We start from the raw sequence: 26,800 nt of genomic DNA on the forward strand, positions 1-26,800 counted from the left end.
CTACAGTGGAAAAGTGTAATAAGTCATAAAACACCCACATGAAAGTCCCATTTGTTTAAACTTCCTAATGTAGGAGCTATAAGTGGCTATTAGTGAAAATGAATCCCAAGTTCTCATACTGAGATCTTCTCTACTTGAGATAATATTTTGGGTAGTTTCTATAGTGATAGAAAAGATGGAATAAATAAAAGAACTTCAAGGAATTCATAATAACTACAGTCTCTCACTTTTTTGTCTAAGGACAGACCAGAATTCTTCAACATGAAAAGTATAAATAAATGTAATGGAAATAGAATTTTTTTTAACAAATTAATTAGGGATTCCTGGGTATGGAATGAAACTTAGAATTTTTTAAAATTATACACAGTGGCATTTGATGATAACTATTCTAAGATAAATAGGACTCACAGTTTAAATAAACTAACATCACTCTCATTCTGTTCTCCAAAATTATATCCATGAATCTCTTTTGATCTTGCTAGGTATGCTACTGTGTTACAGAGCTAGCATTCATCACTATTCTTTACAAAACTAAACCCCAACTGTCTGATCATAACAATACTTTCTTTTCCCCAAATTATATATAAGATGAGAATAATGGGATCCTGATACAGGGAGATAACAGCTACTTGCTTGATCAAATCATCTTTTATTCTTATTTTTCTTCCACAGGGTATAATTGACCTCTCAAAAGTAAATTTACAAATACATATTTTATGTATATGAATATATTCATATGTATCAAAGAGCTTTTAGGAGGAAAATATTTCATATATGCCCAAATATAAGCTTTAAAAGGTAGGGCATGTTAAATGTCTTCTACTAATTGATTCTTGACTATTTTGTACCCTAAGACCTACATGAGCAAAATTGATGTAAATGTGACACCTGCCTGTGGATAATGGGGTCCCTGCCTGACTCATAGCACAGGATAATGGAGGAACCCTTGGTGACAGTCTTCCCAAGCCCAACTTGGTGATTTCACACTTCATAATGCGAGAGTATTACTTTAAAATGCATTAAACTTCTAAAGATAGCAAATAGCCTTTTGGATAATGCATTTTAAATAGAGTCTGAATTCAGAATTCTTTAAAATGTTCATTTTTGTGGGACATCATAATAGCTTTTATAATGTATTGCACCCTGTTGGTATGTCCTACGCCTTTTTTTCCTGGGCTTCGCTTTCTTCAGAAGAAGTCAGCACTGTCGTTGCAAGTCTGTATGTGTTGCTATCTGAGGCTGGCTTCCATAATAGGTCTGTTTCTCACCCTTTTTCATTTTTAGAAGCCGTCTCCCTGTCAGTGGAACTGATTGGGTATTGTTTAATAGGGAGAGGGCTTATAAATAGCTTTCCTGCCTAAAAATTGAACATAGAGATTTCAAATCAGCATCCTTCCCCATACACACGATAGCTGTTTTGTAATCTTTTTTGTTAGAGAAGATGACAGTATATTCGGACATAAATCATCACTCATATTAATACAATACATATTTTAATCTCCATGGAAGCATTAAACTTCAGTACACTTGTGTCAAAGAACACTGACATCTAAAGGACAGATAATAAATATTTGAAGCTGGAAACACTTAGTTAGAACTTTTCATTAAATATGTATTTAGTTCAAATGTATTAATATTCTGTAACCAGTTTTAAAAGCTTAATTATGAATTATCTACAACGATCAAAGTTATTTTGGTAAAGTTGATCTCTCAGTTTCAAGTGCTAAATGGAGTAAAATGAGAAAGAACTTAATGATTAATAAATTAAATAATCATCAATTTGAAGATTACTATCTACTGCGTAAATCTAGACTTTACCTCTTTATCAAGAGTTTTGTAGAATAGGACTCTACTTTTTCCCCATTTATGTATCAGCCAGCCAAGTATAAAAGATGTCTGGTTAATAGTGTTATGGAAGTTTGAACTCTTCAAATTTAGCTCATTTAATTTCTGACAATTTATGGCCCAAAATACTTTAAAATAAAGAACGAGAATATTTGGAAAGTTTCCCTGCTTGTTTTTAGGAGAAAGCTGTGCTTATATAGTCATAACAGTGTAGGGGGTGAAAAGAGGGAAGAAACATTACTGACAAATTGGGGACTTCCTCTTAATTACTTTTTCAATTATCCTTTCCTTTCCTCCATTAAAGTTCTTATTTTACTTTAGCTGAAAGACTGGCTAACAATGGGAAAGAAGAGTCTTCAAAAGCTCATTTTTCCACTCTACCTTAATATGTTTCAATGGTGATTTATTAAAGATTAAATGGTGAGAAATTATAAATACTCCAATTCCTAAGAATTAAACATAAGTGCTTTTAAACATTGTCTTTATCTTTCAAGCTATAATATAGTGGGAAGAATGATAAATAATGTGGGATAGAGAAGAATTGAGAATAAAAGGATGTATGGCAGAAGGGTAGGAATGTTCTGGCCTGACAAATGTGGGGGAAGGGGAAGGGTGTTTCAGGCAGCAGGAAGAGCATATACAAAGGCACAGAGGTATGAGGAGACTGGGATGGTTTTAAAAACCGCAGGTAACTCAAGCTTGCCAAAAGCGAAATTGCAGCTGTGAGGAAGACAGGACAGTGGTGGCAGAAGCACTTGGGTCAGATTTGAAGGGCTTTGTAAACTGCAGAGGAGCTCTGTATCCTGTGTCTCATCGACAGTAGAGAGCCATTCAAGAGTTTGAGGAAGGGGGTGTCTTAAATTTATGCCATTGCTGATCAAGTCTTGAGCACTTATTATTTTACTCTCAGTTATTCTCTACTCCACAATAGTTTTGCTTCTTCTCATTGTAGTATAGCTTTAAAAAAAATTTTGCATTTATGTTAAATGTACATAAGCTATTGTTAAACCTTAAGAGCAACTTGTGAGGTAGGTGTTATTATCTCTGTTTTTCTTAAGATAGAGTCATTAAAAGATTTGACCAAGACAGCTCAGCTCGTAAGGGGCAGGGCCAACACTGGCACCTGGCTGTCCCTGGCTCCATACCCTGCGCTCTTTTCCAGTACATGACAATGGCACTTTGGCATTCCATGAATGCTCACTGTGCCTTCTCTGTGCCAGCTGCTGGGTGAGGGCGCATCTTCTGGGCTCTTAGAGGTTCCATTTCCCTGTCTCTGGGTCAGCATGCCCTGGGACAGGTGTGTTGGTCTTGAGCACAGGAGAACACAGCAGGGGGAGTCTGTCTGGGCTGGGGGTGGAGTGGAGCCCAGAGCTGAAACAAACTGTATTCTCCAAATAGCTTGTTTTTAATACTATCAAGTAGTGGTAAGTTCTAGCATGTTCTGGACCTAATTGATAAGTAAATCTTTGGGGACTAGAGCAACATTTTGACTCTCATGGACCCTGGGCACTTTTGTCTTTGTGGTCCCTTTCTTCCATTAAAAGAATATATGCATATTTTATATATATATATATATATATATATATACACACACACACAAACACATTTATACACACATGTATATAATTATATTTTACAACTGCATTGGAGTAAAAATGCACATAATCTGTATGTGCGTTAGTCACTCAGTCGTGTCCGACTCTTTGCAGCCCCATGGACTGTAGCCCAACAGGCTTCTCCACGTAATTCTTCAGGCAATAATACTGGAGAGGGTACCCATTGCCTTTCTCCATGGGATGTTCCTGACCCAGGAATGGAACCCGGGTCTCCTGCATGGCAGGCAGATTCTTTACCATCTGAGTCACAAGGGAAGCATATAATCTAGGTGAGATTCATTTTTTTTTTTAGATTCATTATTAAGATGTTTATTTTTTCCTTTGGATTTTAAAAGGAATTAAAAATGTTGAATTTCTGCAGGTTCCTAATAGTAGGGTGGGACCTGGGTGCCATGGGTAAGTTGACCCTCCTGAAGACTGGAGTGTTAGCTACATCTCTACATGGTAATAGAATGCAAACTTAGTATCACCAAGTGTCCAAAGTTAGTGTCACCAAAGATAGAAGCTGGATCAGAGTAACTTCCATCCATGGGACCAGTTCCATAAGAGGCTCAGACAGGTGACAGCCACCTCCCAGCAGCTTGCCCAGTCAGGATTCATGGAGAGAACAATCTCCCAGAATGTTTAAGGAAGAGGAGCCCAATGGACAAAGGCAGCCTGTTCTCTTAAAAGAAAAAAAATTCTTACTTCATTGAATCATACTACGCAGTGATTTGGGGGTTACTGCCAAATAGATACAGAAAGGGAACTCTGCTCAATGTTATGTGGCAGCCTGGATGAGGGGCAAGTTTGAGAGAGAATGGATACATGTATACATATGAGTGAGTCCCTTCACTGTTCACCTGAAATTATCACATCGTTAATCAGCTATACTCCAGTATAGAATAAAAAGTTAAAAGAAGAGCCTTCCATAAGAACAATTACTGAGAATATCATACTAACAAGTTTCAAAAAAGTGAACAAATACCACTTTAGAAAAATTATTCACATGTACAACACCCCAAGTTCTATGTTAGGCCTTTAGGAAAGGGAAAGTGTTAGTCGTGTCTGACTCTTTGCAACCCCATTAACTGTGGCATGCAGGCTCCTCATTCCATGAAGTTCTTCAGGCAAGAATAGTGGAGTGGGTAGCCATTCCTTTCTGCAGCTGATCTTCTCAACCCAGGGATCAAACCCAGGTCTCCTGTGTTGCAGGCAGATTTCTTTATCAGCTGCGCCACCGTTGGCCCTTAGGATGTGGCAGCAAATCTAATAGACAGCGATGCTGCTCTCCCCTTGCCCCCAGGGCTTTCACTGTACCTGGAAAGCCAGACTTCAGTGAAATCACTACACAATTAAATCATAGTTTTGCTTTCATGAAAACTCAACCAAGTTTCCACGCATGCTCAGTTGCTTCATTTGTGCCCGACTCTTTGAGACCCTATGGACTGTAGCCCACCAGGCTCCTCTGTCTATGGGATTCTCCAGGCAAGAATACTGGAGTTGGTTGCCATGCCCTCCTCCAGGGGATCTTCCCAACCCAGGGATTGAACCCATAGCATCTCCTGTGTCTTCTGCATTGCAGGCAGATTCTTTACCACTGAGCCACCTAGGAAGCCCTCAACCAAATTTAGCTTTTTACAAATATATTCACCTCAGGATGGGAAGCAACTTTTGTAATCTGACTTTTAAAAGAAAAGCAATAACTTACAATAAATAACTGTCTCTCTTGGTGCCATGGCAGTCATTGTCCATATCTCGTTTGTCATGTAATGAAATTTCTAAGAATGAAATACCTTAGCCTCCAAAAATGAGGCCAGGACGAGATTACAGGGCAATCTGGGCAGAAAGAGGCAGGCAAAGAGCTGGAAATACTTTGAAATACTCTGCACCTCCAAAATGCTGTCACTGAAATTTCAATCACTGATGAAATGCTAGATGTGCTACTTAGAAAACCTGAAAGCTACACACGAAATGGAGAGAGATAATACTGAAATTTTGGAATACCAGAACTGGATGGGTAGGGTTGGGGCGGGCATCGGGGGTTGCTCTTAGATATCAAAATGAGAGTCACTGTGAAAATACAAAACAAAAACAACAAAAAATGATAGTTATTGTGAATCTGATGACTACTTGACATGAGGGCAAGAAAATATATGGAACCCCATATAGGCAGATGCAAACAGGATAGAGATATGACTGACTCTTCTGAAACCAGTTGGAAAGGAAAATTTGAAGGACTTTAAAAGAAGGAAGGACTTGCCCATAGGGACCCAGCTATTGGGAGAGATGATCAGTTGGACAGAAAGTCCTGGTCTTTGAATCCTATTCACACTCTCTGGAGACCCAGAGGGCGCTTCCGACAGGTCACGTGGTTGGAAAAGACTACTGTGCTGAGCCCACTTTAATGTTGCTGGAGACTCCTGTTTGAGCATCTTCCTGCATTCTCAGTTCCAGAGAAAATGAAAAACTGCACTTTTGCTTCAGAGTGATGGGAATTGAATGAGAACTGAAGACTTGATGTTGGGCAGGCGAGACCTCTGGGGATAAACTTGCGTAGTCGCAGCTTCAAGATATTTTGTGGCACAGAGTTGATGAAAAAGAGCTTTCCTTTGGCACTCCTACTGTTGGAGGCAGGAGAAAAGAATGCTAATTTCTTCAAACCCGGGTTCCTGCCCCCAGGAAATAATGAGTGCTCTGAAATAAAACACAGTCACATGATTTGCAACCAGAAAGTGGTAGCATACAAGCAATGGCAACAGTAGTTATTCCAATCCTAGCCTTCCTTTCCAGTGCAAGGAACAGTAGACCTGGGACTTCCCTGATGGTCCCAGTGGTTAAGACTCCACACTGCCAATGCATGGGGTGAGGGTTCAATCCCTGATCGGGCACCTAAGATCCCACATGCTACATGGCACAACCAAAAAAAAGAGAATAGTAGACTTCAAACAACCCATGTTCCTTGGATGGCAATCAAACCCTCATATTTGATGACCTTCACCATTCGTTTCATTGAAATGGCCCCATGTTAACTTGGGCTCTCGGAATTTATTCATGCCAGTAAATCAGCCTCTGAAGAATGCCAGAGGGACTGAGCTGGTAGGGCTGAGTGATGGGTCTGGAAGGTGGCTGCTGGCTGTCTGGCAGCCTCAGACCCGAGTCGCTGGCCATTGGGGAGAGATTCTGATTGTGACTGATACTGCGAGAGTGATTAAATCTGTTTGGAAAGTTAGCTAGAAGACAGAGAAATTGAAAAGGGAATGTAGCTAACTCCTTTAGGGCACTAACTTTTCCCCACAAGTGTTAACTCTTTGCTATCTTCAAATTCTGACTGGATTTTCATGTTTTCAGAGGTATATACTGACTTAAGGGCTTCCCAGGTGGCGCTAGTGGTAAAGAACCTGACTGCCAATGCAAGAGACCTAAGAGATGCGGATTTGATCCCTGGGTAGGGAAGATCCCCTGGAGAAGAGCATGGCAACCCACTCCAGTATTCTTGCCTGGAGAATCCCATAGACAGGGCAATCTGGCAGGCTATAGCCCATAGGGTCACACAGAGTTGGACACCACTGAAGAGACTGAGCATGCACGCACACACACATACTAACTTGAACCTGTCAGAAGATGCCAGTTTAAGAATTACCAAAACGGGGTCTTCCCTGGCAGTTGAATGGTTAGGACTCTGCGATTCCACTGCAGGGGAAATGGGTCCGATCCCTGGTTGGAGAGCTAAGATCCCATATGCTGCACAGCACCGCCAAAATAAATACATAAAAATAAAATATGTTCTCGAGTTCTTTTTAAAAAAAGGAAAAGAATTACCAAAATGTTTGCAAAAGTAAAAGAATGAAAGTGAGATCACAAGAGTTTTTTAACATTGAATTTGCAGAGTTACATTGTAACAACTCTCCTGTGACTGCGTTTGAACCACCACATATAATGTGGGCCATTGAACAAAGACCCTGAGAGTCGAGATTTGGGAAGAATGGGACTTACCCACATAGTCTCTGGGATTGTGTCATTTTTTTCTGCTTATTGTATGTCCAGAGCTCAAAGAAACATGTACAGGATGTTCTTAATGTTGAGACTGTGTTGTGTAAGAAATTGGCTTTCTGGTTCCTGTATTATTCCCTAGGGAAAATGGGTGTGCCATTTTAACGTAGCTAAATGTGATTTTAATGTTTCTGATTCTTTCCACCTGGGCATGGTCGAGATGGAGGAGGCCAAAACATCCATCTTCCCAACATCTCTGGTCCTATAGAAAGGCCATTGGCCTCCATCAGGACCTGATGTACTGGTTCCATTATTCATTGTCTAGATAAATAAGTAAGACTGGTTTTTCTCAGCACGCCAGCAGATCGACCCCTATACATCCGTTGAAGACACAGCCAAGATAGCATAGATTTGAGATCTACCTTTTATTTTATGCTTTTGTCATCTTTTCACCTTTGTTTTGTGAATATTCTCAAATTAAACAGGAGACTCGGTGGGAATTAGGAAAGCTGTTATACTTTTACTATGAGAACACCTGGAGAGAGTAGGGTGCATAGGAGAAGCAGCTTATTAAGTGCTTTAGTACAAGTAAGAAAACTAATTTGTCACACTGCATGACATTCAAAAGAACAAATGCTTCCTAGATTAAAATGCTAAGGAAGCTAACCCAGGGGAAAATGGAAAATTCCAAGGTATATTCATGATAGGGGATGCCTGAGTTAAAGAAAGGGATTTTGCTAGGGGGTAAAACCAAGAGACTCTTTGCATTTGAGTTATTACCAGCCTGAATTCCTGGAAGCCCTAGTTTATCATTTCGGATTTCCTAACATCTTTCATAGCATGTAGCACGGAGTAGGTGCTCAGAACGTGTTTGCCGAGCTACAAATTGGCATGAAAAGTACATCCACGTGCTTTGATGATCATCCATGTGTTTCTTGATCTTAAAATGACAGAGATCTGGGGGAAAGAAACCCCTACATCAGCCCAAACAGCAAAAACCATGAGACTGCAAAGTCCTATGGCAGAAACTCCGTATGGAAAGGGTATTTATCCACCACATGAGAGCAAAGTCCATAAGTGATTTTGTCAGTGGTAAAAATGTGACTTCAATGGACACTCTTGGTTTGTTTTGCAATCTAGGAGGCTGGGTCAATTAGGTGAATGGTTTGGAAAGACTGAGACATTGCTTCTACACCCCACCAAACTGCACACACATGCTCATCTCAGCTTCAGGCTGCCCTGGAGCACAAAGGGTAATGATAATAAAGATTTTTGTTAGACTTGAGTTTTATGGGATCTTTATAATCAAATTTATGTGATGAAGCTAGCCACCAGAAGACAAATGAAAGAAGTGAGCTGTTACTGAAATCTTTTTCCCAAATAAAGATGGCTATCTCAGAGAGTCCATTTGTTGCATTGAGAGATGAGTAGGGAGATTACCTCCATAGCACGTATTAATTCATCTCACCAATGATCATATTCTCTGTTACCCAATTCATTCATCTTTAAAATCTTTTTAAGAATATGCCATTTTCATGCAATGTTATCATTGCAAAATACTTTCAGATACTCAAAGGCACAGACAGGAAATTGGCCCACATGCCAAATCCTGCCCACTGCTTGTTTTTTTTAAATAAAGTTTTATTGAAACACAGCCATGCTTATTCATTTGCATGTTGTCTATGGCTGCCTTCACACTTCAACAGCAGAGTTGAGTCATTGCAATAAAGACCATGTGGCCCACAAAACTGAGAAAAATTACTCTCTGAATCTTTACAGTAAAAGTTCGTCAAGCCCAGCTCTAACTAAAGAGTCTCCAATTTAGGGACTGAACAAATGAGGTCATTTGTTCACTTTTTACATAAATGACCAAATTACATGCATTTCCAGGCCTCTTAACAGTGTAAAAGAAATCCATGGATATGACTGTGTGTGTGTATATATATACACACACACACACACACATATACATATACACATACAGAGATCTTAATGAGGGCACAACTCATGACATATCCAAGCAAAAAGGATTAGGTTGGATCAAGTTTGGGTAACCATCACCAGTGACTTTTCCTAGGCGGGATCTGATAGCAGCTGTCAGCTTGAATGTATCTATAAGGAGCACCCATGAGTGCTGAGCAGTCGTTAGGAAGAAGAGTAAGGCATGATTAACCAACAATGAGCCATGTTTATCAAAAAAACAAACTCTGGGGTGTTATCAACTTTTGAAATAGCTGACTCAATTTTGGCTGGTTCAATTTTGGCTGGTTAATCTGCAGTTGGAAAGTCACTCTATTTGGTGTGTCCACATATTTAAAGGATGAGACTCAAGTGAAGCTCATGGAATACAGAGTAACCAAGTTTGAGTGGGGACCTGAAGCCATGTTATAAGAAGATGGCACAAAAAAATTGACCCAGAAAAGAGAAGATTCAGGAGTGTACAAAAGCTGTGTTCAAGCGTCTAAGGAATTCTATGTTAAGTGCAGCTCTTTGGTAGAATTCAGACCAAGAAGAACGTTTTGTGGTTAGAGTGTATAGAGATGGAGGTGGTGGTCTAAGAAGTAATTGACGATCTTGTGCAGGTAATTCAAGTACAATATCAGTGTAGTGGTTAGATTAATGACTTCAAATATTCCTTCAAACTCTAAAATGTTTCAGTTTATGATAAAACTAATCCCAAGAGGACTCTTCACAAGGGTGTTTTGAGCTGCTTCATCCCAAGCCCTTGTGGTGTAAAGGAGAGGTAGTAATTCTCCAGTTTTAGAAATATCAATATTTGAAGTTTCAGTGAGTACCCAAGTTCACATGTGTTATCCCCAACCATTTCAAGCTGGGGCTCTGAAAATATCATCACATCTCATCTGTTCTACTCTATCTGAACTAAGATAAAACATCTCATTTGATCCTGATGATCAAATATCCTACTTCTAATGTTCGGTGTCCTGATTCTTATATGCCAAGTTGGTGGCAAGTGGAAGAAACCACAGTTAACTCATGTACACTGCGCTTTTCCATTCTTCTGTCTATAATAAACACTTAGTGATTTTTCGTTTATTGCATCAGTGTTATGAAGATTGGTGGGAATATAACTGCAGAGTGCTCAGGAATGCTTTAAAGGGAAAAACCTTAATCTCTTATTATCTGTTGATTATCAGCTACTGCAGTAGTCTACTTGATTGATACCATCTTACTGCTTTTCATTTATGGTAATAGAAAAGGGTACTGGTTTCACATGATTTTAGTTCTCTGGAAATAAATGACACAAAATGAATAAGTCATGCACTACTGTAGGTTTGCAGATGGGGCACAATATTACTAAATTATGTGCTATGTAAAAGAGGAAGCTGGAAAGAAATCAATCTTTAACTAAGCTTGAGTGATCCATATGATATGATTCTAATGTATGGTTTGGGGGGGTGGGGGGTGGGAAACCTCTGTGCAAGAGTTCTAATAACCTAGTTAGATTGGTAATTAGGACACAGGGACAACCAAAAGGGGAAAAAATAAGAGTGTTGAACAGCAGCCAAGTGAATTTTAGAATAATGAAGAAATATCAAATAGGGTAAATCAATGGAGTTAAAGGACACAAAGGGGAAATGAAAAACATTCAAAGATAAATTAATGTAGACCCAAGGGTTGTGCAAGCAATTTACTATAAATATACTAGGAAAAAAGAGACAGATGTAGGTGAACAAGGAAGTACAAAATTGGTAAAGCCTTGTTAGAAATAGCAATGGCATAGAGCACATAGTGTGGCAAAGCAGAAGTTTGGTGAAGAAGAAAGAAAAGCCTTTAAGAAAAAATAAAGACATTCTTTTGCAGATGACATGCTGTTGAGCAAAAGCTCTTGCTCTCAAATCATGTATTATAATATCTTTATAAATTGGATGTGAAGTAAATTTGGCCAGCCTCATTTTTAGTTAATAAAGACGAAGTTTCACATACAGCACAGTTACTATAGTTATTAATACTTTATTGCATATTTGAAAGTTGCTAAGAAGTAAATCTTAAAAGTTCTCATCATAAGAAAAAGAAATGTATAACTATATGTGATGATGGATGTTAACTAGACTCATAGCAATCATTTTGTAATATATACAAATATAAAGTCATTGTTAACCACCTGAAACTAATATCACGTTTTATGTCAATTACACCTCAATTAAAACAAAATCCCAAGGTTTCAATTTCTCTTGTAGTCACAGAAGAAGACAAGTTTCTTCCTTTCAACTGCAACTGTATATGGAGAGTTTTAGCTAATCTACCCCTTTAAGAGAAAGCAAATTCATGAATCCATTCTTTATTTGTAATAGATCTATTAAAAAGGTAAAGTGTGTACAGCTCGATTAGCTTTTATGCATGAAAAAAAACCTTCCTGTATGTATCAGATCAGATCAGTTGCTCAGTTGTGTCCTACTCTTTGCGACCGCATGACTCACAACATGCCAGGCCTCCCTGTCCGTTACCAACTCCGGGAGTTCACTGAGACTCACATCCATCGAGTCAGTGATGCCATTCAGCCATCTCATCCTCTGTCATCCCCTTCTCCTCCTGCCCCCAATCCCTCCCAGCATCAAAGTCTTTTCCAATGAGTCAACTCTTCACATGAGGTGGCCAAAGTACTGGAGTTTCAGCTTTAGCATCATTCCTTCCAAAGAAATCCCAGGACTGATCTCCTTCAGAATGGACTGGTTGGATCTCCTTGCAGTCCAAGGGACTCTCAAGAGTCTTCTCCAACACCACAGTTCAAAAGCATCAATTCTTCGGCTCTAAGATCAAGATACAGAACATTTTCAGGGCTCCTGAAAGCTCCCCGTAGCTTCCCTCTGTGTGTATTCCCCAAATATTACTTATTAGTTGAACTTCTAAAACCATCAGTTAGTCTTGCTTGTTCTGGAACTTTACATAAATGCAATTCTATAGCAATGTGTTTAGCTTCTTCCATTCAACATAGTATCTGTAAGATTCATCCCATGTTCTTGTCTGTACCTGTGGTCTATTTCCAGTTATTGTTGATAGCGAGGGTTGGCAAGCTTTTTTCTACAGGGGGCAGGTAGTTTTAAAAAAATGTTTTGTGGGCAATGTGGTCTCTGTCTTAACTACTCAACTGTACCTTTTAGCACAAAAGCAGCCATAGACTATATGTAAATGAGTGTAACTGGGTTCCAACAAAGGTTGTTTACTAGGATTTGGTCCATGGGCCATATTTGCTGATTCCTGCTCCGTAATGCTCTGTTGTATAAATATCCCACTATTTCTGTATCCTTTTTCCTCTTAATAAACATTTGGATTATTTCCTGTCTTTTGGTAAAATATGTACTCATTTCTCTTGGATATCTTAGAGTGGAATCACTGGATCATACAGTTCATGTGATGATTAGCTTTAAAAAAAAAAAATACTGCCCAACAGTTCCCCAAAGAGACTGTAACAATTTCCGCTCTCTCCTGTGATGTACCAGAGGTCTAGGTGATCCACTTCCTTGCCAGTGCTTGGTATTGTCAGTCTTCATCACCCTGTTAATCATCTGGTGAACTCTCTTTCTGGTTTCAATGTGCATTTGTTTGATGAGCTATAACACTGAGCACCTTCTTCTACGTTTGTCACCCATTTGGATACTCCCTTTTGTGACTTGCCTGCTCAGTTCTCATGCCCATTTTTTCAGATGGGCTATGCCTTTTATTGTTGGTTTGCAGGAGTTCTTTATATATCCTGGATATAAGTCCTTTACATGTATCGTAAATATCTTGTTCCAATCAAGGTTGCATTCTTAAAGCAGTTTTAGGCAATTGCTCTCATGATTGATTTTTTTTCTCAATAAGACCCTTTCAGTTTATCAGCTGAATCAGCTCTGAATGGTTGTTGAATCAATTCAGATATGTGAGCAGCATCTTGGGGGTTCAGGAGCCTGTGGAAGAGAAAGGTCAATTCTGTCTTAAGGACATGGAATTAGAACCTCTTGCCTCACTTCCTCTCCTGATGTTATGGTGGTCTTCTGTGCCCCTGGAAGGGAGACAGAGCACAGACTTCAGAAATATAACTTTCAAAGAGGGAAGTAAAAGGGACTCAGAGATGTAGCAGGACCAATGTTAGGGACTATTCTGGTAGAGTAGAACCCGGCCTAACTCATACACCATTCCTGTTCCCCTGTGTGGAACATGGTGGAAACTAATGACCTGGATATTGTAACTTACAACCTTCCTTTAAAAAAGAAGGGCTTTCCTAATGGCTCAGATGGTACAGAATCTGCCTGCAATGTGGGAGACCCGGGTTCAATCCCTGGGTCAAGAAGATCCCCTGGAGAAGGGAATGGCAACCCACTCCAGTATTCTTGCCTGGAGAATCCCATGGACAGAGGAGGCTGGCAGGCTACAGTCCAGGGGGTCGCAAAGAGTCAGACACGACTGAGCAATTCACACACTTTAAAAAAGAAACCAGGACACCATGAAGCTAGTTCTGTTCTGTCTGGAAGACACCATGCAGCAAGCCAAGAATCTTGTCCAGAATTCAGTATTCTGTGCTACACATTCCCTCTTTAGCTATGCATTCTCCCTCTATTAAGTTATTGCCAAACAAAGGTGATTTATTAAGATGAGAAGCAGACATTGCTAAAACAGGAAGAAAAGCAAAAAAAAAGAAATAAATGTTTCCTCAGAACCCACAAAGGAGAACAGATGTCAGCAGAAGCAGATGTATGCTTCTCCGGGGTGAAAGAAAGAATACTTAATGTAATCAGAATCCCGGTAACATAAGTAACCAAGAAAGTAGAATATCTACGACTCTGCAGAACTCCTTCATATGATGCTGTACATCCATAAAAGTGCTACCTAAAGCCCTGCAAACTACCAGTGACAGATGTTTCCAAACTGGTTTTTAAAAGGGAAATATAAGAATGGACCAGGTTATTTTCATATGCAAGGTTAGAGTTGTCCTATTTTTAGAATTAGAAACCCATACAGATTTGCCTTTAGGAAGAAGTTATCAATTCAGTATCCTATTCAGCTCAATCAGCTAAATGGCTAATGTCTGGTCATGACCCTCGTGTGACATGATGAATGATTCATTCCTTCCCCAATTTCAATATGTGAGGGAACACAGTGTAAATTGTTTAGGTCAACATCTTCAGAAAAGTGACTGAAATGACCCGAATTGCTTCTTTCTAAACTGTAAAGTAGGATTGACGAAAGAAAAAGGTAAAACTTCCCTGTATCAGGGGCTTGCCTGATAGCTCAGTTGGTAAAGAATCTGCCTGCAATGCAGGAGACCTGGGCTCGATTCCTGGATTGGGAAGATCTGCTAGAGAAGGGATAGGCTACCGACTCCAGTATTCTTGGGCTTCCCTGGTGGCTCAGCAGGTAAAGAATCTGCCTTCAATGCAGGAGACCTGGATTCGATTCCTGGGTTGGGAAGATCGCCTGGAGAAGGGAAAGGGTACCCACTCCAGTATTCTGGCCTGAAGAATTCTATGGACTGTATAGTCCACGGGGTTATAAAGAGTCGAACACTACTGAACCACTTTCACTTTCACTTTCTGTGTATCAACTACCAAGATACAGACACTGGGGAGAATATTTGCAGGAAATATGACTTTGAAAAGCAGGATGCATCAGTTATAGAAAGAGCTCCTCTATATTGATTTTCAAAAAATGAACACTTTAATGCCATTTTTTTTAGTGGATTTAAACCAATAATTGTCAAAGAAAGAATGAAAGTTAATTAGCAAGCACTAAAAATGTTAAACCTACCCAGTGTAGGAAGAAAAGAAAGCTGAAGGGATCAATTGTTACCATTTCAATTAGCAAAGAGTCTTTAAATAAGTAATAGGTTTGGTGGCCTGATGACAAAATGAAAACAAAATAGGCACAATTGCACATATTGTGTGGACCACACACGAGTATGAGACTTTTGCAAAGCAAGAAAAAATATTGATACTATGTCCATGTTTTAACACAGTAATTTCAACTCTTTCAATCTACTCTGTAAAATAAACATAAATTCACAAGAATTTTAAATAAGATAATTTTTATGGCAACAATAATAAAATAAATCACATAACCAACTAGAAAGACACCTTAATTATTATCCTCTTCCTCTGAATAAATATTGCTTCTTAACTTTAAAAATACTTTTATTTTCTGCCTGTCCAGAATTCCATATGCTTCTTTTTAGGTTCACATCTCCAGGTCTCCTTAGTTAGTTTAAAGTTCTTTCAAAGGCTTGTATCATCCTCTTTCCAAGTTTTTAGGTATTTTACCTTTTCTTCATATCTCGCATTATCATTCAACAATATGAGACATACATTATGATGAATTCATTTGATGAAAAGTGATGTAATTTTATAAATTGTGTGCATATCATGAGAAATGAGTATGTGTAGTGTCAAACAATGATTTAAACAAGAGTTTTCAATGTCTATGTGTACCAAAAAAGACCAAAAGGAAATACTCTAAAAAATACTCGATTAGTATTTGACGTATGGGACAGTGGGCTTTGTTTTTCTTTCTTCCTCTGAATGTTGAAATCTGTCCACATTTCCTTTAATAGGATGCACTTTTTCCACAATGAAAATTCAGATCATTAAAGTAATTGCTCTTTTCTTCAAAAACCCACTACACCTACAATCCTCTTTTAAGATAAAAATGGGGTTTGGTTTCCTCCCCAGCATCTCTGAGCCGCAGTTCTCAGAGTCCCACTATTTATATTTACTCTCTTGTTCAGTGCAGCCGGGCTTGGCGTTTGGTGAGTGCAGCCAGGATAGGTGGGCACAGATGGGATGATGGATCTAGATGGTTGCAAAGAATGAGTTCCCCTGCCTTGCTGAGAGGTACCCACACGCAAGGTGCCAGCTGGATTTCAGCTAAGCAATATTCAATCTGCAAAAAAACTTGGCTGAACTCAATCCTGCTTCTAGTTGCTGCTCACTTTCCTCTTTCTTCTTCTTGAAGCCAATTGCAGAAAAAATGCTTCCTTGATCTATCCAATACTTATCTGTTTTGTTTTGTTTTGTTTTTTTTACTTTTGTTGGAGTATAGTTGCTTTACAGTGCTGTGTTGGTTTCTATTGTACAGTAAAGTGAAGTCAGCTATACATATACATATATCCCCTCTTGTTTGCATTTCCTTCCCATTTAGGTCACCACAGAGCACTGAGTAGAGTTCTATACAGTAGGTTCTCATTAGTTATCTTTATATATAGTTATTTTATCCATAGTTTCAATAGTGTATATATGTCAGTCCCAACCTCCCAATTCATCCCACCAACCCCTCCATTTCCCAGACTCTAGTTCTGACCACCTTGTTCTGATGGCAGCTTTTCCTTGGCAGTGACCCAGGCTCTCCTCTGTCCTGCCTGTCTTTGTTCTTGAGCTCAGAGAAGTTGGTTCTAAAGCCAGCCTGGATTCTATCATTTACATCTTCCAAACCATCTCCCACGCAGTGGAAATGTTCCTCATAACTCTCCTCCCTTCTCCCACCATCATGGTCTTCTTGGGTATTCTACTGGCATTTATTTTGAGAGAGTGAAGCTGGATGGGAAAGGAAAAATCCAAAGGACACCAGGCTGAGTCATGGTCACACATGTCCTGAGTAGGAGGAGTGAAAACTCCCTCACTTTCCTGACTCACAGGTCTTCCTGACCACCTGCTCTGTGCTCCTGCAGTGCTTCTCCAGCACTGTTTGTATATGTGGAGAGTTGTCCCCCACCCCCACCTCTGCCCAGTTCATGTTTTTCCCTGGAAGGTGCTGATCTCTAATAGACTTCCAAAAGGTTAAAAAAAAAAAAAAAATAGAAGTGAAATGAACTCTAATTACAACCCATTTGTCAAAACGAAAAAGAAAACTAATTTAATTTCTGTCCCCAAGCTTTCTGACAGGCTTCCTTTAAAAATTACTAGTTCTGTAGATAGCTGAGAAAGCACAACAGGACAAAAATTTTGCTTTTGACTCCAATTTTTTTCTTGGCGAGTAATAGCACTAGGAAATTCTCTTTTTTCTCTATCTTTTTTGAAAACCTCCTAACAAGGCCACTATTTGGGGGGTAAAATATCTCCCCCCCCAAAAGTTACAAGGAGCTTTAATCAATATCTTGTAATAAGCTCTAATGGAAAAGAATCAGAAAAAGAATGTGTGTTTGTGTGTGTATATCTGAGAAAGTGAAAGTTAGTCACGTCCGACTCTTTGTGGCCCCATAGACTGTAGCCCACCAAGCTCCTTTGTCCATGGAATTCTCCAGGCAAGAATACTGGAGTGGGTTGCCATTCCCTTCTCCAGGGGATCTTCCTGACACAGGGATCAAACCTGGGTCTCCTGCATTGCAGGCAGATTCTTTATTGTCTGAACCACCAGGAGTATCTGAATACTTTGCTGTATACCTAAAACATCATAAATCAACTATACTTCAATTTTTGAAGAAAACACTTAAAATAAAAAGGAAGACATAACCAGAAAATACAATCATTTCATTTGATACACACAAGAACCTATCATGCTGCTATTGGGATTTCCACCACCCGCCCCCCACCGCCCCCCAATCTCCCACCAAAGAAGAACTAAAAAGCCTCTTGATGACAGTGAAAGAGGAGAGTGAAAAAGTTGGCTTAAAGCTCAACATTCAGGAAACAAAGATCATGGCATCTGGTCCCATCACTTCATGGCAAATAGATGAGGAAACAGTGGAAACAGTGTCAGGCTTTATTTTTGGGGGCTCCAAAATCACTACAGATGGTGACTGCAGCCATGAAATTAAAAGACGCTTACTCCTTGGAAGGAAAGTTATGACCAACCTAGATAGCATATTGAAAAGCAGAGACATTACTTTGCCAACAAAGTTCCGTCTAGTCAAGGCTATGGTTTTTCCAGTGGTCATGTATGGATGTGAGAGTTGGACTGTGAAGAAGGCTGAGCGCCGAAGAATTGATGCTTTGAACTGTGGTGTTGGAGAAGACTCTTGAGAGTCCCTTGGACTGCAAGGAGATTCACCCAGTCCATTCTAAAGAAGATCAGCCCTGGGATTTCTTTGGAGGGAATGATGCTGAAGCTGAAACTCCAATACTTTGGCCACTTCATGTGAAGAGTTGACTCATTGGAAAAGACTCTGATGCTGGGAGAGATTGGGGGCAGGAGGAGAAGGGGACGGCAGAGGATGAGATGGCTGGATGACATCACTGACTCGATGGACGTGAGTCTGAGTGAACTCCGGGAGTTGGTGATGGACAGGGAGGCCTGGCGTGCTGTGATTCATGGGGTCGCAAAGAGTCAGACACGACTGAGTGACTGAACTGAACTGAACTGAATCTCCCACCTCCCCACCCTCACCAAAAAAAAAAAATACTGCCTCATCCCAAGGTGCTGAGCATCCCAACAGGGAAGGCTGGGGTGTAAACCGAGTGCCCTGATGAGGTGTCAGAAGAACCACTGTTGTGCAGGATTTAGTAAGGCCACGTGGGGAGAAGGATGTGGAGGCTGGAGGCCACTGTAGGCTGATTAGAGGGTGGGACTCTGACAGGAGGCAGGTAAGGGAGCAGGCATGGTGTGAGGTGGGTGATAAAGCTCAGAGGTATTGCTGGGAGATTTGGGAGGATGGGGGTTTTACCCAGACCAATCCCATAACTGGCATTGTAAATAGTCGTTGGTTCCTCTGGTGCTAATTATGTGTGAGCACTGACTCCTTAAGACCTATGCTCTTTGGTTTGTGGTTTCACTGCCTGTTGGGAGCCTGCTCTTCTGCACTGCTAAAGAGGCTGTTTAGTGGTGTCCATTTGTATTTTTTTTGATACCCTCCTTCACATAACGGCAACACAATCCACCGAATGCAGTCTTTGAAGCCTCAATAAATGTAGCGTGTCCTTAAGTAGATAATGAAAATAGCAAGAAAAATCAATGAATTAAACCGCTGTTTGGAGGCATCCTCACTGTATTAAAATGTGAGATGTCTAGAATGAGCCGAGAGCAGAGGGAGTGACTTCACAAAAGAGATAATACGATAAGTGGCCTCCTTCTCCCTTAGCAATCAATGTTTACTTGTCCTTTGCAATTTGCTTAATTTTCTAGTGGGCATACGTTTCTTTTTCAAAATGGAATAATCTACTGGAAGTGAAGTTGGTCAATAGGCAATTCTGAGTTCTTTTTAAAAACATCTAGAAATTAGTGGGGACAAGTCCATAAGGTAGGATAAATGTCCTTACTCTACGATATCTATCTTCTTAATTCAGAGTGAAGGTTTTCCGTGTGTGTGTGTGAGAGAGAGAGAGATTCAGTGCTTTCACAGATTAGCACCATGGTTTTCACCTCTGGAACATCAGAATCCACCAGAAAGCTTGTGGAAACACTGATGGCCAAGCCTACCCCCAGGGTTTCTCCTTCAGTAGGTCTGAGACAGGACCTGAGATCTGACATTCATAGTAGTTCCCAGATGATGTATGGGGTTGGCTAGAAGTTCATTCCGATTTTCCAGTAAGATATTATGGAAAAAACCTGAACGAACTTTTTGGCGAACCCAACAGTTGCGGCTGATCTGGAAACCACACTTTGAGATCCACTGTATTACAGATCCCTTGGACTCATTTGTCAAATGTCCTCTTACACCAGGGACCCACAACGCTCTTCCCAACATGCAGGAGAAGAGCCCTAAAACCCTGATTATTATGCTCACCATTGGGGTGGGGGGCTTATTGAAGATAATACTTGCTACTATATGAAGAATTTATTTTTCATAAAGAATCAAAAATTTAGAGCTAAAGGACTTGAGGCATTATGTAACGTAACCTCTTGTCCAAAGATGAAGACAGGGGGGTAAGTGATGTGGTTAAGGTCTCATTGATGCTTACTGGTGACTCAGGATCAAATATATCTGCCTCTGAACTTCCAGTCTTTGCACTGTGCCACCTGGCTTTTGTAACTTTAATTCAGTTACAATTTAGGAGACCTCATAAAAGTGATGTGACTGTTAGAGTGCATCTGCTCTTTTTTTTTGAAGTGGTTGGGTACGTAAACTAACTGCCACTAGCTCTCACTGAGCACCTGCTAAGTTTCTGGCACCAGGTTTTACATGCATTGTTCCATTGACTCTGTACAGCAGCTCCAAGGAATAAGTAAGATTATCCTCGCTTTCCTGGAGTGGAAACTGAGGCCCAGAGAGGTTGCATGGCTTACTCCCCCCACCCCTGCCCCATCATGCTCTGTAAAAGTGACCTCAGGACAAATGCAAGCTACGAGATCACCGAGCCAGGCAGTGGAGACCCAATAGTTAGTGCCTCCACCCCCAAAGGGAACTGGCAAGGTATGTGCTTGGGTGGTGTGGGGACAAGGAAGGGGGTGAGGCCCAGAGAAACCTGACAGGCTCCCATCGTGGAAACTGGGATACGGCAGGGGGACTGATGTCCGGAAAAGGCAGAAGCTCATGATACTGGAATTGTTTTACAAAGGCACAGGCTGATTTGCAGAAAGGCTTGGTGAGCTGAGTTTGGTCCGAGAGCTGGCCTGTTGTCCTTGGGAGGGTCAAGGCCAGGCGGCTGCAGATGCAGAGCTTTTGCTGGGGCTGCAGACACATACACTTGGTTCTGTGTGCTTGTCTAGGTGTACAGGTGACCAGCTTTGCCTCTGTAAACAGAAAGTCTTATGTCTCTGCTTTTTTTCTTAATATATATGTTTTATTGAAGTATAGTTGACCTACAATGCTTCAGATGCTCAGCAAGGTGATTCAGTTATACATACGCACATGTATATGCTTCTGTTTTAAAACTGGAGTGAACTCCACCACCACGTGTTTTCTCAGACGGGAAGATGGCTGGAAAATGTGCTGGGTTTATTGGTTTTCCCAAGACCCTTAGACAGGAGCTAGACTTTGCTTAAATGCCTTCTTCTTTCACCCATTATAATGTTTTAATCAACAATAATGATTGCCACAATTTTCTTAAGCAAAAATCATAAATGGAAAATATAAGATCTGCTTTTCACCTTTGTTGTCTTGTTTTATCTAGACTTTTATTTTGCCAGTTCTCATTGGTCATTTTTAAATATGCTGATTAAAAATAATTTAGAACAATAGTCTTGGAAGATTCAGGAGTCCATCTCCTGCTACTTCATAAGAACTCCATAGAAGAAGAGAAAACAAAATACAGGAGGCAGGTTTCTTGTCTCTCTGCTTCAGGCAACATATGTACCTTCCCTGAAAGAGAGGCTTGGGGCAGAATGAACACACTAGAAACTGAGGCAGGCATGTCTCACGCAGTGAATCATCTGCATAATTGGAATTTTAACTTAGCATTTCTGTTTCCAAACTTGATGGGCCCCCCTCCTTACACATCAAATTGATCAAGGCAGGAATTACTGATTCAAATTTATGGTAGGGCTAAGAAACAGAAAATGGAATGATGAATCAGAAGGTAGAAGGCCACATAACTCAAATTTTTTTCAGCATAGATTAAGCATTTATGAACTTCACCGGCACCTCTGCCAGAAAGGTACTCCTTTAAAAAGTAATGTTAATTATTTACACAAGTCTTGCTTTTAAAATAGAGGACCTTAGTATCACCCTTACATTTTTTTTAGACTGATTCAAATCTAAGAATTTATTTTAATGTGAATTTATATATGCAACAAATAATTATTGGAGGTCCACTGTGGGATCTGAAACACCCATTATTCAAGGTGCTGGGGTTACAAGAGTGAACAAAATAGGCCAAATGAAGCTATAGTCCAGTAAGGAGAGAAAGACCAAAAATAAGATTAAAAAACTTTATTGAAAAATATAGACATATATATGTGTGTGTGTATGCATATGTATGTATATCTAAAATGCTATAATACATAATATATAATACATAAGAATAAATTACATATATATATGTTTTGGAGAAAAAATATGGTTAACTTATTTGTGCCTTACCTTGTAATACAGAATATAAAAGTTATCTGTGAGTTCCCAGGCCCAGCCTTGCCCAGTGTCTCTGCAATTTTACGGGCATACTACCTTTGATGAGCTAAATAACTGTTAGACTCACACTGAGCCCCCAGACTGTGTGAGTAGTGAAATGATAGGCCAGTTAACAGGGTGAGAAATAAATGCAAATTAGTTCTCCACTCACCCAGCCGCCACTGCTCACACCTTCCTGCCCTGCTCCATCCCCCTGCCAAGGTCTCAGAGAAAAGGATGACGATCCCAAGTGACTCCATGACTCAGTGACCTAGAAAGGGAAATGTGCAGTAGGCATGGCCGGGCACTGAGGATGCTGGGGAGGGAAGCAGGGCAGTGATGTAATTGACGGCGACTTTGAATGTCCCGGCCCTTGCCAGTTCTGCACCTCTTCCTGGAGACTGGGGTGAATCAGAGCAGTCCAGGGTCACTGGAATCATCTGAAGCTTGACCACAGGCATGGGCCCCTCTCCTCCTGGCTGGTGTCATCTGTTCTGGGCACCAGAGGAGTTTTAATATAATAAAAGACTGTCTCCATGGAATCAATTAGCCCAGCATGCCTCAGAGAGTTCTGTGATGTGAGTGGCTGCTTCTTTCAACCAAAGTATAAAAATGATAACAATGAAGCCATTTCAGTTACAGAGAATCGAGGGCTGTGTGCTAAAGTTTCCCTTGTTCAGATGAGAAGGGATAAGAGAACGCTAGTGGGTGCTGTGGGGTCTCACCCAGACCCCTTCAGAGGCCAGTGCACCCACCCCCATCCTCCTGCTCTCTGAGAAAACCCTGCTCACAAATGCCCCTTCTTTGGAGAAACCCTGTGGCAGCCATTCTGTCTGGGAGAGGTACTTAGCCTTGTTCCACAGCCAGGAGCTAAGACAGGATCAAGTGTCTGACCCACTTTCTCATCTTGTTGTTGTTGTTCAGTCACTAAGCCCTGTCCAACTCTTCATGACCCCATGGACTGCAGCAGGCCAGGTTTCTCTGCCCTTTACCATCTCCCAGAGTTTGCTCAGACTCATGTCCATTGAGTTGGTGATGCCATCCAACCATCTCATCCTCTATCATCCCCTTCTCTTCCTGCCCTCGATCTTTCAGGGTCTTTTCCAATGAGTCTGATCTTTGCATCAGGTGGCCAAAGTATTGGGACTTCAGCATCTCTCATCTTAACTTGGACCAAATCTGAGCTCCAGAGCTCCCCCTCAGATGAAGCTCAAACTAGTCTTCAGCTGAGGCTAAAACCACTGAAATGTGTCTGGGGGGTGGGGGGCAGGGGGCTTCAAGGATCTCTCATTCTTTATGCCTCAGCACATAAGAAGAAGAAAAATTCAGCAAGAGGCACAGTGGTAGATAAGAACTGATTTATTAGAATAGGATGCTTGTGAGGCTTACCAGTGGGTGGGCAAGAGGGTGCCATGCCCTGAAAACTTAATGGACTATAGTTTTATAACCAAAGGAGAATGGGGAGGGGGATAAGCCCATCTTCTTCATCATTCTTGAGTAGACACCACGCTTCCACCATCCATTTCTCCTCCATGTGGGGTGGAGTTTTCTTATTCCTACATGGTCAAGCTGGAACTGTCATGAAAAGAAAGAGAACTTGTTAGTTGCTCAGTTGTGTCCAGCTTTTTGCGACCCCATGAACCTTAGCCCTCTGGGCTTCTTTTTTCATGGAATTCTCCAGGCAAGAATACTGGAGTGGGTTGCTACTGGCTTCTCCAAGGGATCTTCCCAACCCAAGGATCGAACCCAGGTCTCCTGCATCGCAGGCAGATTCTTTACCAGAGCCATCGGAGTTTTCTTAATCCTACATGGTCAAGCCAGAACTGTCATGGTACAGTGGAAGACACAAGATACAAAAAGGCAGTAACTTATACTAAAAATGATGTCATCTCAGGTTTCAGTATAATGCCACCTTTCCCTTATATTCTGTTTTTAAAGTGCCCAGAGAAGCGTGTCCTAGGAATCATTAACTTACTGAGCTCGCTGAGCAGGATGTGGGTCTCAGGCTCCCATTGTTTTATTGTTTGGGTGCATGTCTCAGACTTCTGTTGCATGGTTTTGTTGCTAAGCAAGCCTGCTTGGCTTTATGGTTAAACAAACCTGCTTTCCTGAGTGATCATTAACTTAACAGGATTCTCCCATACCTTTTTCTTTGCTTACAGTCCCCTAGTGGGATTAACTATTTAATCACCTACTTTGTCCCTTTACTCTGTCCCTACCAAGACCACAACCCTGCTGAGCATCTTCCTCTCTGCACGTCCTAAAAGCCTTTCCTCCATACATCATGTGTATCCAATCTGTGTCTCAAGCTCTGCTTCCCGGGAGCCTGTCGTTAGACAGGAACAAACACGCATCATTTACCCACTGTGTCGCCCAGACCTCTGATAAGCAGCGTGCATGCTTAGCTCATTTCATTATGACTTGTTATCAGAGCCCCTTAGTATAAAGGAAGTGAGGCTTAGAGAGGCCAGTGAGTGTTCCTCCAAATCACAGTCTGGTAGGTGACTCTGAATCCATCCTCTCTCCCTTTGGTCCCTTTGATGCTGTAGTTGTTTCTTTCTTTCCTACTAGACAGAGAAACAACCACAGTCCATGCATGACTGTAAGTGCCCCCACGGTTCCTGTTCATCCTTGCAAATGTGAATGTTCCTAATGTTTGTTGCTAAGGCTTCACCATATATCACCCAGAAGCTCTGTCCTATGACTTCATCAAGAGGCATGATCCCTGGTAGAAATTCAAGACACTGTGCCAACATCAACTGCCCAGGTGATGGCAGATGTTTTCTTTATTATTCCTCATTTTCTGCTTGGTAAATCAGCATGTGGGCATCTTAACTGTGCTGAAAATAGTCTCTTTCTTTTGTACAAAGTGGTCTCAGGATGGACAGTGAAGAGGAAGACAGATGTGAAGTTCACATGAGAGCAGAGGGATCCTCGATCTGTTTACTGTGGCCAGAGGAGTGTGCATTTCCTAGTGAGGTGACAGCAACATTGTGATGATCTCATCTGTATTTTCTGCTGAAATCACAGTGCTGTCCTTGTGCGTGTGTGCTAAGTCACTTCAGTCATGTCTGACTCTTTGCAACGCTATGGACCATAGCCCACCAGGCTCCTCTCTCTATCCATGGTATTCACCAGGCAAACATACTGGAGTAGGTTGCCGTGCCTTCCTCCAGGGCATCTTCCTGACCCAGGGATTGAACCTGCATCTCTTACATCTCCTGCATTGGCAGGCAGGTCCTTACCACTAGCACCACCTGGGAAGCCCAGCACTATTCTCAGTTCAGTCACTCAGTCGTGTCCAACTCTTGGCTACCCCATGAACTGCAGCACTCCAGGCCTCCCTGTCCATCACCAACTCCCGGAGTCCACCCAAACCCATGTCCATTGAGTCAGTGATGCCATCCAACCATCTCATCCTCTGTCGTCCCCTTCTCCTCCTGCCCTCCATCTTTCCCAGCATCAGGATCTTTTCAAATGAGTCAGCTCTTCACATCAGCTGGCCAAAGTATTGGAGTTTCAGCTTCATCAGTTCTTCCAATGAACACCCAGGACTGATCTCCTTTAGGATGGACTGGTTGGATCTCCTTGCAGTCCAAGGGACTCTCAAGAGTCTTTTTCAACAGCACAGTTCAAAAGCATCAATTCTTTGGCACTCAGCTTTCTTTATAGTCCAACTCTCACATCCATACATGACCACAGGAAAAACCACTATCCTCAAGGGGCACCGAATGGTCCCAGCATACATTATAATTGATAGAGATGCTCTCTCTCTCTTTCTCGCTCCTGTCTAGTTCCTTAGTTATCATGTGGCAGGATGCCTACATTTTTACAGCTCCCATAATAATCAGGATAACCAATTTGGCTGAATGGGTCTTAGGTCTTCATCCAATGCAAAACCAAGATACAACAGTCTAGAGATGGTCTGTCTTGGAGAACTGGCCCCATGCTGGGTTGATGACTACACTGGCCCTGCCTCAATTCTACCCTGTACTTTAAACGTTACTTGTGTACATGGTTGCATTTAAAGTCCATTCTTTCCACTGGACTCACCCTCTTTCAGGAGCCCTTAATAGATCCTGTTAAGGGATTATTGTCTGTAAGAAGGCCAGTATCATAAAAAAGACAGAGAAAGGAATTGTTCCAAGCTAAAAAAGACAGAGGCACATGACTCTGAAATACAAGGCATGACCTTACACAGGACCCTTTTTAGAGAAAATGCTATAAGGATATTCCTGAGTCGGTGACATGTTAGAATATAGACAGTGGGTTAGATAAAAGTGTTGTGTCAGTGTTAAATCTGGTGAGGTGGATACCTGTACTTGGGGGTGCATGAGAGTGTATCCTTACTCTTAGGAAATACACACTGAAATATTAAGAGTGAAGGCCACCAAGTGTGCAACTTAGTCTCAAACAAGGTAAGTTACATATATTAACACATATGGACTAACATGTGTTG

The 26,800-nt window shown here is 41.1% G+C and overlaps 1 protein-coding gene and 1 long non-coding RNA gene across 2 annotated transcripts in view; one reads left to right on the forward strand and one right to left on the reverse strand.

Moving 5' to 3' along the window:
* The window catches only part of GPC6 (glypican 6), a 1,245,321-nt gene that overhangs the window by 999,579 nt on the left and 218,942 nt on the right, over positions 1–26,800 (forward strand). The gene's annotated exons all lie outside the window — the stretch shown is intronic.
* The window catches only part of LOC129624625 (uncharacterized), a 41,427-nt gene continuing 37,252 nt past the window's right edge, over positions 22,626–26,800 (reverse strand). The window contains exons 2-3 of the long non-coding RNA XR_008701076.1: positions 23,731–23,916; positions 22,626–22,835 (exon numbers count right to left, since the gene is read on the reverse strand). This is a non-coding gene — a long non-coding RNA (uncharacterized LOC129624625). The remainder of the gene's footprint in view (positions 22,836–23,730; positions 23,917–26,800) is intronic.

The sequence above is a fragment of the Bubalus kerabau genome, chromosome 12, assembly GCF_029407905.1.
Source record: "Bubalus kerabau isolate K-KA32 ecotype Philippines breed swamp buffalo chromosome 12, PCC_UOA_SB_1v2, whole genome shotgun sequence".
NCBI classification, from domain to species: domain Eukaryota; kingdom Metazoa; phylum Chordata; class Mammalia; order Artiodactyla; family Bovidae; genus Bubalus; species Bubalus kerabau.